Here is a 16,503-nt window from a genome sequence, read left to right on the forward strand (position 1 = left end):
AAGTTTGTTTAAGAATTATGTGGTTGTCAGTAAATGTGAGACAATTGCTTCATTGTTTCAGAATGCCCACATCCACAAGGCTGGATGCAGAGATAGCATGGAAGTGCATGTCCATGACGATGGATCCTTATTTCTTGTTCTACAAGGGGATGGTACAAGAGGGTTTTTACAGCTGGCTAGCTTGGTAGCTGTAAGAGTATAGGCTATAATCAGGACTATTTAAGACCAAACACATCAGTGGAGCACCTTGGTGCACAACTAATTGCTCTTTGTGCAACTAAGTTCCATGGAAATTTCAGGGGTAGTTTTATATAGAAAATTTCAGTTCTGTGTGCCTGCATATAAACAGGGCACTGCTAACCATCACACAGTAGTATAGCTGGGACAGAGTGAAGGGGGCAACTCCCCCAGGTGCAAAGAATTAGGGGGAGCTATTGGCCATCCAAACCATCATCCTAATTCCCGATCTCTCTTTAGTGCAATACCAGCTTTTAAAGGTGGTATTGCATTTGGAGTCAATCTGGAGTGCTATAACACTCTGCATGTGGTCTAAACTGCAGCAACTGCTTTTTTTTTTATGTTGTTAGGAAAAAGCAGTTTGCAACAGTTTAAAAGTTGCTCTTTAGTGCAATAACTGCTTTTAAAAGCTGGTATTGCATTTGCGGTCAAACTGGAGCATTGTAGCATTCCATGCAGGGTATAAACTGTAGTAACTACTTATTACATTTGTATCAAGCAGTTTGCTACAGTTTAAAAGAAAACATTTTTTTTTTTTTTTTTTTACTAAAATGTGAAGATGGATGATCAGGGGCAGGGAGCAGAAACAGGATCAGGCTTGCTCCTGCATTTCAGGAGCTCCCCAGTTCCTGATCATAGACTTTTTTTTTGCTCTTCCACTGAAGAGATGGGGCAGGAGGGCAGTAGTGTGGCATGTATCTGGCCACCTGGTTGGTGTGCCAGTAAAAGAGCAGCCTGTTTTTGTGTGCAGTGGAATACTAGTTCATGGACAGGCACAGGATGCTGGGTGAGCCAGCTACACTTCTCCATACAGTGCAATGAGCAGTATCACACAAATGAGCCAAATTAATAGAGGCCAAGAAAACAGACTAACAAAGCAAATAGCTCTCCGACCAATCAAGCAATCTCATTTAAAGTCTTTCTGTGTGATATCAAGCTCAGATAGACTAGGCTATGTTCTACTTCCACTAAAAAAAAACAGTCCCAGGCCTTCTTAAAGGAAAATTCCACCTTCTCCTACAGTTTAAGTCATTCTTTAGGTTTCTTTTCTCCCCACAGTATGGTTCCAGCATTGTGCAGGTACCAGACACCTGCTTGCACTTTGTAAAACTTGTATTTCCTTGCATTGGAGTCAAAAGAAGGGAAAGCCCACCTACTTTTTTTAAGATCAACTTCTCACATACTTTGCAGAGGAATTCGTCTCCACCTGCATGACATACCATAGACACAGTTAAATATGTAGTTTACCCTGTTAGGTACTGTTGTTAATCTTAGATGAGCAATTAATCCTGCTAATGCCAGAAGCACAGCAGCTGCTATCAAAAGACAGAAAGTTGTCGAACTGTTTTTATTGCAGATAGGAGGAGAACTTAGCACTCCCCTTTCATAGCAAAACAAAGCAATTAGATCAGTCAGGGGTTTAAAAGCAATTGTCACCTTTTCTGACAAATTTACATAAGCAGCAACATAGTATTAAAATGCTAAGCTTTAAATGTTGGTTATTTATAATAGTTTATATGTTAAGATAACTTAAATGTAGTATCAAAGATTTCTGTGACATTTAGAGAAAAGTCAGAAAATATTTTTTCTTTTAAAGTACCAACGCATTTACCATTTTCAATCTCCCCCTCTGCACACAGGACAGAACTGCAGAAAAAGAGACAAGTGGCAACCCTATCAACTAGTTGCACTAATACTATTCAAAAAAGGTCTTTTATGCTTTTTTGTGACATCCTACCAGTTGGGTGTGCGATGGATGAGAAAGAAAAATTTTGGAGTGAGTTGGATGAAGTGGTGGTGAGTGTACCCAAGGGTGAGAGACTAGTGATTGGAGCGGACTTCAATGGGCATGTTGGTGAAGTGAACAGAGGGGATGAGGAAGTGATGGGTAGGTATGGTGTTAAGGAGAGGAATGCAGAAGGTCAGATGATTATGGATTTTGCAAAAAGGATGGACATGGCTGTGGTGAATACATATTTTAACAAGAGGGAGGAGCATAGGGTGACATGCAAGAGTGGAGGAAGATGCACACAGGTGGATTATATCCTATGTAGGAGGGCCAGTCTGAAGGAGATTGGAGACTGTAAAGTGGTGACAGGGGAAAGTGTAGTTAAGCAGCATAGAATGGTGGTCTGTAGGATGATGTTAGTGATCAAGAAGAGAAGTAGGAGTGTGAAAGCAGTGCCAAGGATTAAATGGTGGAAGTTAAAAAAGGGTGATTGTGAGGTGGAGTTCAGGGAAGAGTTAAGACAGGCACTGGGAGGCAGTGAAGAGTTACCGAATAGCTGGGTAACTACAGCAGAGCTAGTAAGAGAGACTGCTAGGAAGGTGCTTGGTGTGGCATCTGGACAGAGGAAGGAGGACAAGGAGACATGGTGGTGGAATGAGGACGTGCAAGAGAGTATACAGAGGAAGAGGCTGGTGAGGAAGAAGTGGGATTGTCAAAGAGATGAAGAAAGTAGACAGGAGTATAAGGAGATGAGGTTCATGGCAAAGAGAGAGGTGGCAAAGGCTAAGGATAAGGCATATGGAGAGTTTTATGAGAGCTTGGACACTAAAGAGGGAGAAAAGGACCTGTACCGATTGGCTAGACAGAGGGACAGAGCTGGGAAAGATGTGCAGCAGGTAAGGGTGATAAAGGACAGTGAGGGAAACGTACTCACAAGTGAGGAGAGTGTGTTGAGTAGATGGAAAGAGTACTTTGAAGGGCTGATGAATGAAGAGAATGAGAGATAGAGAAGGTTGGATGATGTGGGGATAGTGAATCAGGAAGTGAAGTAGATTAGCAAGGAGGAAGTAAGGACAGCTATGAAGAGGATGAAGAATGGAAAGGCTGTTGGCCCAGATGACATACCAGTGGAAGCATGGAGGTGCTTAGGAGAAATGGCAGTGGAATTTTAACCAGATTGTTTAATGAAATTTTGGAAAGTCAGAGGATGCCTGAGGAGTGGAGAAAAAGTGTTTTGGTACCTATCTTTAAGAATAAGGGTGATGTGCAGAGCTGCAGTAACTACAGAGGGATAAAATTGATCAGTCACAGCTTGAAGTTATGGGAAAGAGTAGTGGAAGCTAGGTTAAGAAGGGAGGTGATGATTAGTGATCAGCAGTATAGTTTCATGCCAGGAAAGAGCACTACAGATGCAATTTTGCTCTGAGAGTGTTGTTGGAGAAATACAGAGAAGGTCAGAAGGAGTTGCATTGTGTCTTTGTGGACTTAGAGAAAGCATATGACAGGGTGCCTAGAGAGGAGTTGTGGTATTGTATGAGGAAGTCGGGAGTGGCAGAGAAGTATGTAAGAGTGGCACAGGATATGTACAAGGGTAGTGTGACATTGGTGAGGACTGCGGTGGGAGTGACAGATATGTTTAAGGTGGAGGTGGGATTACATCAAGGATCAGCTCTGAGCCCTTTCTTATTTGCAGTGGTGATGGACAGGTTGACAGATGAGATTAGACAGGAGGCCCCGTGGACTATGATGTTTGCAGATGACATTGTAATATATAGTGAGAGTAGGGACCAGATTGAGGAGACCCTGGAGAGGTGGAGATATGCTTTAGAGAGGAGAGGAATGAAGGTCAGCAGGGCTAAAAGAGAATATATGTGTGTAAATGAGAGGGAGGGCAGAGGAATGGTGAGAATGCAGGGAGTAGAGCTGGTAAAGGTGGATGAGTTTAAGTACTTGGGATCAACAGTTCAGAGTAATGGTGAGTTTGGAAGAGAGGTGAAGAAGAGAGTACAGGCAGGGTGGAATGGGTGGAGAAGAGTGTCAGGAGTGATTTGTGACAGACGGGTACCAGTAAGAGTGAAAGGGAAGGTCTACAAGAGGGTAGTGAGACCAGCTATGTTATATGGGTTGGAGACGGAGGCATTGACGAAAAGGCAGGAGTCAGAGCTGGATGTGGCAGAGTTAAAGATGTTAAGATTTGCACTGGGTGTGACTAGGATGGACAGGATTAGGAATCAGTATATCAGAGGGTCAGCTCAGGTTGGACAGTTTGGATACAAAGCAAGAGAGGCAAGATTGCGTTGGTTTGGACATGTGCTGAGGAGGGATGCTGGGTATATTGGGAAAAGGATGCTAAGGATGGAGCTGCCAGGTAAGAGGAAAAGAGGAAGGCCTAAGATAAGGTTTATGGATGTGGTGAGAGAGGACATGCAGGTGGTTGGTGTGAAAGAGCATGATGCAGAGGACAGGAAGAAATGGAAACAGATGATCCGCTGTGGTGACCCCTAATGGGAACAGCCAAAAGAAGATGATGATGATGATGTGACATCCTTTCAGAGGGAGATGCATATCTGGTACACACAGATCCCTGGTAAGATATTCCCACTGACTTTGAGTCAGTCCTTACAGTGTTAGAGTGCATGAGCATTCTGTAGTCCATAAAGAAATGTGACCTTTGATGGCAACCATAATATACAGCCGACTTTACTTTAACATACATTTACTATGTGCTTTTGTATTAAAAACATTAAGAAAAGGAAATCAAAAGTACTTAACTGTGTTTCAATACACACACACACACACACACACACACACACACACACACACACACACACACACACACACACACACACACACACACACACACACACACACACAGTCAGACATGCATTTAAACACAGTACTGAGTGTGTTGAGCAGATGGAAAGAATACTTTGAGGGGCTGATGAATGAAGAGAATGAGAGGGAGAGAAGGTTGGATGATGTGCGGATAGTGAATCATGAAGTGCAGTGGATTAGCAAGGAGGAAGTAAGGATAGCTATGAAGAGGATGAAGAACGGAAAGGCTGTTGGTCCAGATGACATACCTGTGGAAGCATCGAGGTGTTTAGGAGAAATGGCAGTGGAGTTTTTAACTAGATTGTTTAATGAAATCTTGGAAAGTGAGAGGATGCCTGAGGACTGGAGAAAAAGTGTTTTGATACCGATTTTTAAGAATAAGGGTGATGTGCAGAACTGTAGTAACTACAGAGGGATTCAATTGATCAGTCACAGCATGAAGTTATGGGAAAGAGTAGTGGAAGCTAGGTTAAGAAGGGAGGTGATGATTAGTGATCAGCAGTATGGTTTCATGCCAGGAAGGAGCACTACAGATGCGATGTTTGCTTTGAGAGTGTTGATGGAAAAGTACAGAGAATGTCAGAAGGAGTTGCATTGTGTCTTTGTGGATTTAGAGAAAGCATATGACAGTGTGCCTAGAGAGGAGTTGTGGTATTGTATGAGGAAGTCGGGAGTGTCAGAGAAGTATGGTGTAAGGACAGATTATGTAGGAGGGTGTAGTGTGACAGCGGTGAGGTCTCTGCTGGGAGTGACAGATGCGTTTAAGGTGGAGAGGTGGATTACATCAAGGTTCAGCTCTAAGCCCTTTCTTATTTGTAATGGTGATGGACAGGTTGACAGACGAGATCATACAGGAGTCCCCGTAGACTATGATGTTTGCAGATGACATTGTAATCTGTAGTGAGAGTAGGGAACAGGTGGAGGAGACCCTGGAGAGGTGGAGATATGCTCTAGGGAGAAGAGGAATGAAGGTCAGCAGGACTAAAACAGAATATATGTGTGTGAATAAGAGGGAGGATACAGGAATTGTGAGGATGCAGGGAGTAGAGGTGGCGAAGGTGAATGAGTTTAAATACTTGGGATCAACACTTCAGAGTAATGGTGAGTGTGGAAGAGAGGAGAAGAAGAGAGTACAGGCAGGATGGAGTGGGTGGAGAAGAGTGTCAGGAGTGATTTGTGACAGACGAGTACTAGTAAGAGTGAAAGGGAAGGTCTACAAGAGTGTAGTGAGACCAGCTATGTTATATGGGTTGGAGACAGTGGCACTGACAAAAAGGCAGGAGTCAGAGCTGGACATGGCAGAGTTGAAGATGTTAAGATTTGCATTGGGTGTGATGAGGATGGACAGGATTAGGAATAAGTGTATTAGAGGGTCAGCCCAGGTTGGAAGGTTTGAAGACAAAGCCAGAGAGCCAAGATTATGTTGGTTTGGACACGTGCTGAGGAGGGATGCAGAGTATATTGGGAAAGAGATGCTAAGGATGAAGCTGCCAGGTAACAGGAAAAGAGGAAGGCCTAAGATAAGGTTCATGGATGTGGTGAGAAAGGACATGCAGGTGGTTGGTGTGACAGAGCAAGATGCAGAGGACAGAAAGAAATGGAAACAGTTGGTCTGCTGTGGCGACCCCTGACGGGACCAGCCGAAAGAAGAAGAAGAAGAGGACTGCATCCCACATATAGTATTCTACATGCTTTATATACACACACAAACACTCACGTGTGTGTGTGTGTGTGTGTGTGTGTGTGTGTGTGTGTGTGTGTGTGTGTGTATGTGTGTATATATATATATATATATATATATATATATATATATATATATATATATATATATATATATATATATATATATATATAGAGAGCTTACTATCAAAATGTGGAACGGCACTTACACGAAACTGGGATGGTTGAATGCATCTTTTCCAGTTTCTGTAATGCTGTTCTGAAAAGTGTTCAAATGTACATTAGCAAATGGTAGTGTACATTCGCTAATGTGCATTCAACATTCTGATAACAGATCGCGCTACAGTGGGGATAGGGAAATTTACCATTTTCCTCAGTGTAGTGCGATCTTGGAGTTGTAATATATAATATGAAGGGGTGAGGGGGCACAGACTCCCACATGGGGGGGTGCAGGGGGGCAAGCCTCCTGCAAAAATGTTACAAGTAACATAGACTTTCAACACTGAAACTTCCGGTGTTCGAATGTGGATTCCATGATTACCATTTCCGACATTTTGGTAATTGTATATTAGAAAATTTGGAAAACAAATTTCATCAAAATGTGGAAAATTGTTTTGATTGTCCACATTTTGATAGTAAGGGCAATGAAAAGCAAGGTCCTTTACAGTGATAAAGAGCACAGAAATACAATAAATGATTTGGAAGTAGCAGTGCTCTTAAATATCTTATAGTGCAAAAAACAATTTAAAGTATTTTTCTTTGTTAGGATTGCATCGGACACATGTTGGTGAGAACTATGAAACCGAATCAAGAATTGTGCAAACATACCAAATTTATAAATAGGCAAAACAGACTAAATAATGCAAATAGTTCTCTGAGCATTCAAGCAATCTCACTTAACTCATTAGCACCTATGTGATGTGGAATGTCACATCTCTAACAGCCTAAACACATCTTGCATTCTAGAGCATTTTGTGAAAAAATAAACTTAAAAGGAATAAGATAAATAAATGTAAATGTTTTGTAAACAATAAAACCTCTCAAAACTGTTCAAATAGCAATGTTATCAGTAAGAAATACTCTTTGTAGTGATAATAGTCAGTGCATTCATAGTCTTTCCATGAATACTATAATTTATTATAATGCATACAAACACTGAATTACATTTTTTGTTAAACTTTCACTAATTGTCATATCTTAGACACTGTACTACCTAAATATACATTGTTAGTGCATTTCTGTTATCCAGACACAAGCTTTCACATGTCGGAAAAAAATTCCTCTATGAGTACATGTTTATTGAGATATAAACAGCACTGAATATAACTAAAGATGTGCAACTTAGTGTGCAAATATCAAAGACAGTTTTCTTCAAATGTAAGGTTTAACCTGATGTCATGCAACTGTTTGTAAGTCACTTGTTTTTTGAAATATTAAGTTGTTGTTTGTCTTTCGGCTTTCTCCAGGTAAGGGGTCGCCACAGCGGAACTCCAGTCTGCTAATGATTGGCAGTAGATTTTTACGAAAAGCCGAGGTGCCAGCTCGACGCCCAACCTTCAACAAAGGCACGCCCATTTACGCACGCATGTCTTTCGAACACTATCCAACCGTGGGGAGGACATGCAGACTCCACACAGAAGGCACTCCCAAGCCACGCCGAGAATCGAACGGGAGAACCTCTTGCTGTGAGGTAACAATGCTACATATGGAAATATTGTTTATTTTTAAAATTATTAAATAACTAGCAATATCGCATGTATAGTTTAGTATTAACGGGCATTGATAATGAATTTTCCTGTCTTCCACCACAGCATTTCACACCATGCCCCCAATAACAGGTAGGGCTCTCAGATATGAAAATATGAATAATAAGTGGCAAATTAATTGATTAATTTCTTTACGTAGGACATCTTCTATTAACAATCTTAGTATTGTGTTAATAACTCTTTGCCTTTTTATGATGCCTATTATTTAGCTGATAACTCACTTAGTTAAACAAGCCTGGCCCAAAAAAAAATAGTTTTGGACACCATAAGGGGGTATGGGTATAAATTGGAAATGTACAAAAATGGTATAGGTTTGAGTGAGATAAAGCCTTCTTGTATGATCCCCAGCTCAAAAAGACCAAGCCACCTTCAACTCTCACTAGAAAAGCAATCACAGGCCTTCTTAATGTAAAAGCAAACTACAGATATCTCAAAGTGAATTCAAACAGGACAATCAAACAAATTAGACAGAAACACACTTTTAAAATGACTACAATGCAGAGAAACCAGCAGCAAGATCAGTGAAAAGCAGGGCCTTTTACAGTGACAAAGGACACAAAATACAATATCTAATCTGGAAATAATGTGGCAGTGCTCTTAAATATATTATAGGAGTACAAAATTCAAGTTAAAGTACTTATTTTGCTAGAATTGCACTGGAAGCAAGCCAAGTATTTGTGAGCTCTGTGGAAATAAGACAAGAACTGTGCAAAGTAAACACACCAAAGTTATAGAGGCAGAGAAAACTGACTAAACAAAGTAAATAGCTTTCTGACCAATCAAGCAGTCCCACTTAAAGCCTTCCTGCATGATCCACAGCGCAGAGAGACCAGGACACATTCTACCCCTCACTAGAAAAGCAGTCCCAGGCCTTCTTAATATAAAACCACACACTATAATTAGTCCAAAGCGAATTCAAGCAGGACAATCAAACAAACTAGCTAGAAACTCATACTTTTAAAATTACTACAATACAGAAAAATCAGCAGCAGGGGCCCTTTCCTCTGATAAAGGGCACAAAAATATAACAAATAATCTGGAAATTAATACAGTATCAGTACTGTTAAATACTTATCAAAATGCAAAAAATCAATTTACAGTACTTAATTTGTTAGGTTTGCACTGGATACAAGACAAGAGTTTGTGAGCTCTGTGGAAATGAGCCTCTTTTATAATATTCAGTACTTCAAATACAATTGGTTTAGATGTTGATTTCCATTTTCTGGTAATTGTGTTTTTGGCAGGAAGTAGAATTACACTTAATAAGGCCTTACTATGTCTAGACAATTCAGATAATTTGTCTGAGCTCAAAATAATAATGTTCTTAGATATAGCCATTTGCTCCCTCAATATTTCTGGTTGAGTAGTCTGCAGAGAATTTTTTAAATCTGCCAGCTCATTATACTCCCAAAAAACATGTTCCCAGTTACCTTTTTCTTCCCTATCATACAGTCAACATTTGCCATGAACCTGAGGAAAAAATATTTGAAGTCTGTTGGAGTATAAAATATATATGCAAATATTCCTAATAAAAAATCCTAAAACATCTGTATTTTATTGCATACTTGGGAGCCATGCATCTGTCTTCCCACTGTTCCCTTGTAAATTGCTTTCCAGTCTCTCTTCCTAATCTCCTCTAATTGATTCTTATAGTTATCATGCAATGTTTTCTATACCCTTCTAATTATTGTCCTTTTCACAGTAGCTTATTTCCTAGATTCAAATAAACACTCTACCAGGCCAGGTAATTAGTTTAAGATTCTCCTATCCTTTCTCTTTGCATATAGTCTGATAACAATCAACTGATAGGGAAGGCAGTCTTTAACCTGCAGTCTAAACTTCTTCTTGGCCTCATCCCATTCTATTACCTTTCCCCACTAGGTATCTGTTTCTAATACCTTGTTCCTTTACCAGTTTTCTCTAGTAAATTCCACCTCCCCCTTGCATATTTTTTTGTACCCCTACTTGCAATCATCCACATTGACAACACTTATTTTCTCCATTCCCTGTGTTGGCTTGGTTCATAGAATACTTTCTGCAACTTTATGAATATAGTATTCTGTGTGGTCAAGCAATATTATTCTTGAACAGAAATTTGCTCTCTAGACTGGACTAAGTCTAACCATATTTTCATAACAATTGCAAATAACACATTTTCAATGTATGAATGAGAGTAAGTTGATAAATTTAAGTGCAAGTCAGCAGGTGTTGACCAGAGGCTGTTAAAGAACTGGCAAAACACAACCATTTCAAACTGTTTCAAGGACAAATTCCTCTAGTGTACTGTAGATCCATCCATCCATCCACCCACAACCTCTTTTTCCCATTTTTACACATGGGATTGGAGTGTCACTTCAACAGTGAGAATTATCTAGAACCAAGGTTCACACCACCGGGTGGCATGCCCTGCCACGGTTGTTCTTCCATACCACACACTTGTACACATAGTCACTCCTATGGTCATTTAGAGTGTCCAGCCTACCTACTGCATGACTTTGGAACGTGGGAGGAAACTGGAACACCTGGAGGAAACCCACGCAAACACAGGGAGGTTATGTAGCTTCTGCAGAGAAGGTGCCCCAGCCAATAATTGAGCCAGGGAACCTCTTGCTGTGAGGAGATAATGCTGTCCACTGCACCACTGTGCCACCCAAATGCATTGTAGATATAGGTAATAAAACATGGAGAAGACATGCAAACCATTTAGGGTACGCTCAAAAAACAAATGTAGTCTGCAGTCTCTTGCTAGACTAAGTTTGAAACAACCACATGGTGAGCAAGATGATGCCATGGAGGTGAAGACTGCTGCCAGGCAAACCCTGATGACAAAAACTAACAACCAAAGCCATACTTTAAGACAGTAGTTTGGCCAGACTACTAATCAAAGAAGGCTGGACAACTGTGATCATTTCCTGAAGGAAATAACTCTCTAGTTCACATCCCCAGAGAGATGACAGATCAAATCATTAACTGGGAAAGAGTGGATGACAGAATTTTTTCAACACCATTGGGCAACCAGGATGATGATATCCCAGCATTGCCATCAGAAGGCACCCAAAGGACATATTCAAGCCACAGTTCCAAGTCTAGTGAGACCACAGTTTACTATTTGTACACATCTTTTTCTACTGGGTTTGTCAAGACTCAGGTGATTTCTCATTAGATTGTAGATTTTAGCTCCTCGCCCACTTATAAGTATGACTGTCATGTTGTCTTCATTCTCATTCATATCGGCAAGTAAAGAACATTCTGTATGAACAACAATCACATGTTACTACCTGCTATACTTTTAATTGTATGTCTAAACCACTATGCTTATGTAAATATCTTATGCAATCATATGTTATCTGCTATATTTTATAACTGTATGTCTAAACCACAATGCTCATGTAAAGATCTTATGTATAGTATGTTAGTAATTGTTTCTAGAGATTTTCTCTCCAGGCCTCTGCTGAAAACAGACAGCTCTGTCCAGTCAGACCTCCCAGGTAAACAAATGTAAAATAAAAATAAATAAATAAAATAATTCCCGTGTTTCAAAGTGCTTCTCCTATGTTTGATGCATCCAAACTACCTCCAGTGCCCATTAAAGATGTTAAATTTGTTGGCAAAAAGCGGGTGTTATAGGTTCATATTACACTGAACTCAAGTGTACTATTTGGGTTACAATGAAAGACTACTATCAATATACAGGATTCAAATTATTTACCATCCTGTCTCTTTAGTTTGTTCAAGAAGTTAGCACTTGCAGTGCATAACTCATAATGATAATTTCCTTTAACTTTGTCAATTTCCTTAATATAAAATTTTAAATGTTTCTTCTTAGTATCAACTTTTTTCCTGGTTATGATTTTTTTCTGCTCTGTGAATGTTTCCCCTTCAGTAACAAGCATTGCTAATGTGTTTCCCTTTACTACTGCTGTTCATTGTGACGAGGCTTTGCACAAGTTTCAGAAGTATTGTTATTTTTCCCCTTATGACAAGAGTTATTGTGCTACAGCCGTAGTGATTATAATTACAGGTACTTAACACAGCCTTTGTAATGTCATTACCTAACTAAAAATAAAATGACAAAACTCCCCCTCAGAAGATCCATAACTGCAGGTTCCACAAAAGGTTAGCAGTGAATCTTGAAACACACCATACAGCCCTGAAAGCATCTTTCACATGGGAGCTTCCCCCACCCAGATTCTCTGACATGAAGAGGTTCTCCACCACTCATGCTACTTAAATACACTGTCTTATGAGCTTAGAAGCAGAGACACTGTCGGATGTGGCCACGCATGTCATGCTGGGTGTTGATTTTGTGGAATACTCGAGGATACTGGTTTACTTTTTTATAATGTCTGGGAGGTCTTTGTGGTTTAGGGATATTACATGTAAGAGCCTTATCATATGTGGGTGTATAGGTCTGATCCATACTATATGAGGTGGCTGTATTGCATGTGTGTGTTACTGACAACTTGTTTGTTATTATAAGTGCTTGTATGTGACAGCCATGCCTCCAGTAACATATAACTACATTTCTCACACTGTATCAGTTTGTTTAAGAATTACATACTTGTCAGTAAACATGAGACAGTTGTTTCATTGCCTCAGGATGCCCACATCCACCACCACCAGGCTGGCTGCAGAGATAGCAGAGAAGTGCATGCCCATGATGATAGATCCTTATTTCTTGTTCTACAAATGTAGTCTGCAATCTGTTAATAGACAGCTGAGTTTGGAATAACTACATGAAGAGAAAGATGATGCCATGGAATTGAAGACTCCTGCCAAGCAACCCTTGATAAAAAATAGCAACCAAAGCCATACCTTAAAATGGTAGTTTGTCCAGATCTCTAATGAAAGAAGACTGAATGACTATGACCATTTCCTGAAGGAAATGACTGACTAGTGCCACACACCCCAGAGGGATGACATATCAAACCTTTAACCAGAAAAGGATGGATGACCAAATTTTTTCCATATTATGGAGCAACCAGGATAATGATACGCCAGCATTGCCATAAGAAAGCACCCAAAAGGCCTGTTCAAGCCACAGTTCCAAGTCTAGTGAGACCAGCTGCACATACGTTTGTCTATTGCTCTTCTCAAGAGTCAGGAGATTTGTCATTAGATTGTAGATCTTAGGTCCTCACAACTTATACGTATGACTCTCTTGTCTTCATTTTCAGTCATATCAGCAACTAAAAAAAAAACATACCAGTATTTATTTTTCATTTCCTACTGACATTTGTTAAATGAGAATGTTAGACTGGGTCTACAAAAGTACTCATTTTCAGTGGAGGCCAGGAAAGAAAAGCTCCAAAATATGTAAAGAAATATATTTAAATTTCACAGTACCCCTCCGATGTCTGGATTTTTATATCATATGCATCCAAACTGCCTGTGGTTCCCATTAAAGATTTAAATTTTCCTAAATATTGTTGACAAACTCCTGCTGTTATAACTTCATATTACTCTGAATTCAGTGCACTATTTAGGGGTACAATGAAAGACTCTTATCAACATACAGGACTCAAATTCTTTACCAGCCTGTGTCTAGTTTGCTCAAGTTAGCATTTGCAGTATTCCACTCATGACTATAATGTTCTAATTGTTCTCCTGTTTGCTTAATATAAGATTTTAAAAGCTTGATCTCAGAATCAGCTCTTTTCATATCCTATGAACGTTTCCATTTCAGTATCAAGCATTGCTAATCTGTTTGCCTTTGCTGCTGTTCACTGTAATGTGGCTTTGCAAAATTGTCAGAATTATTGTTATATTTCCCTTCATGGCAAGAGTTTTATTGTGCTGCAGCCTTGGTGATTGATTATGCTTACATGTGCTTAATGCAGCCTTTGTAATCTCATTACCTAACTAAAAATAAAATTATAAAACCCCCTCTCAGAAGGGCAAGCTCCATAATTGGAAGTTCTACAACTACATACATTTCTGAAGGGAAACAGTAACTCTTGAAACACACAATCATACCTCTTAACTGTCCAGATTGTCATAAAATGTCTAGATTTTTACCTCCTATACTTGGACTTTTCCTCATAAAATTTGTGATTTTATGGCAAATCACTGAGGTTTGAAGTCATTAAATAATGACATACATTTGAGTTTCAGACTTCATATCCTTCATTAAATGCATGCTAACACAAATCTGGCATTTCTAGCAACTTTTTAAGTTTATGAGGAATATTTAAAATCTCTCCCTATTTTGGGACCTTTATCCCCCATTATTTTAGGCTTTGTCCAGATTTATTGTGCTAATAGGTTAAGAGGTATACTTGCCACCCATACGTTCTGATTTCCCAAGTGCCAACATATACTTCCTGGTTAAATGACTTACTCTGAGTCACACAAAAGAAAATGCAATCAAACTTGGACTACAGGAAGCAGTTAGTTAACAGCTCTTAGACTTAACAGTAAGAGCTTTGCACATGCCCATTGCAGGTCATTTCTTGAGCTGACATAGATACACATGCACTGGGGAACTGGTAGAGCTTGAAAAATGATTCCCTAAGCAGATGATGGCATTGCTTCTGTTGCTTGACCTCTGCCCCCTGGATAAAACAAATGGGTCACAGTGCCCTTGCTTATTCAGGGACTGAAAGGGCAAGTTGAGCTGACAGGATGAAGGCTTGACGATTATCAAGGGATCAAGAGAGAAGTACAGAACAATAAAAATGTATGATGTATTAGATAGAGAAACATAGCGTTTGGTTCCAATAGTCTAGTTCAGGAAAACACCATATATTTAATAACAAATAATATGTGTGACATAAAATTTGACATGTCATGTTTTATAATTATGGACTATTACAGAAAGCAGAGCCTTGATCTGTAAATAACAATACTAAAAGGGTAAACACAACATTCTCTCTTCTTTCTCACACATTTTGACAGAAGTAGTACTACTGAAGCTAGATAACTGGAAGATGACAATCATTTATCGATCTAAAAATCTGATCTTCAGTGGAGCACCACCCACAACCCTTTATTTATTTATTTATTTTTTAAATATATTTTTTTGCTCATTCTGCCTGTGACCACTAGGCCCCTGTCCCCAACTTGCCCATTCAATCCTACAAAGCATCTAAATCATATAACCCAATGTGGCAAGAGTTGTGGATTGAGACCATCATCCAGGGATGGTTAGGAGATATTATATGTGATCATAACAGCCCCTACCAGGAAGGAAAACCCAGTACACTGGATATAGTGCAAGGTTACACTTCCACACACCCCTGATTCCTGCTGACTGCATGTGCATTCCTTCATGGACTACAAATACTGTAATCCCAGGCTTTCCTTGGGGCAGCTGTGGTGGTAGGACTCTGTCACCCCTCTCATTCTTGGAAGGGTGAGATAGCTATAGCCATTCACTCCCATCCCCACTCAAATGGCTCCTCAAGCACCCATGGTTCCTAATCTGACCCAGGTCTTCTGAGGCATAGTAAATGCCAAAATCTGGATGCTACAGCGCTGGTGGCAGTGATCCTTTATTTAACACTGTTGTGTTTCCTTTTATTTTCTAGGTATTATAGATGCATTCATATTTATCTCCTAACCAGATTCTCCCATAAAGCATGTGTTTCTTTGCAGATGTGTGAAAGCCTAGGAGACCTTCTGTTTAAATTGTTTGTTGAAAACAAAGCACTATGAAAAAGGAGACTGAAATAATCAAACCCAGAGCAGTACGCTTTAAAAGTTCAAACATTTAACACTGTGCACCAAACTACTATTTTCAAGCTTGTAAAAAGTGAGTACTGAAGAAGGAGGCATTAAAGACAAAAAGTAAAAGCAAAATATGTGAGCAAAAACAAGAAAACAGACAAAACTCTTCAGTCTTTTAACAAATTATTTAGTGGTTAAACTACAATGACCTTCTTCCTGGAAGCAGTATGAGTACTGTGAGCCTCCACAAGAAGCAAGTAGATTTGTCATTTGTAATCCAGTTTTAAGTCTGAGTCACTAAATCACACATGGAAGTCTAGCTACACCAAATGAGAAGTTATCAGCTTGCATTTAAAGTTAAAATTATGATTCATCACAGCTTCAAAGTTTTGCTCGGTTGCAAGAGTACTGTCATATAACTTGCACCATAAATTGATGCCTGGATGTGAGCTTTTCATTAGCATTACTTTCCAGCTAGGTATATTACAGTTAAACTCCAACACTTTTTACCATTTTCCAACCTTGTCAGTTTTTTTTTTCATTTCTACCACCCACAATTCATGTCTGACATGTTGTAGAACATGATAC

This window comes from Protopterus annectens, chromosome 1.part2, assembly GCF_019279795.1.
Source record: "Protopterus annectens isolate FY-2018-M chromosome 1.part2, PAN1.0, whole genome shotgun sequence".
Lineage (NCBI taxonomy): Eukaryota > Metazoa > Chordata > Ceratodontiformes > Protopteridae > Protopterus > Protopterus annectens.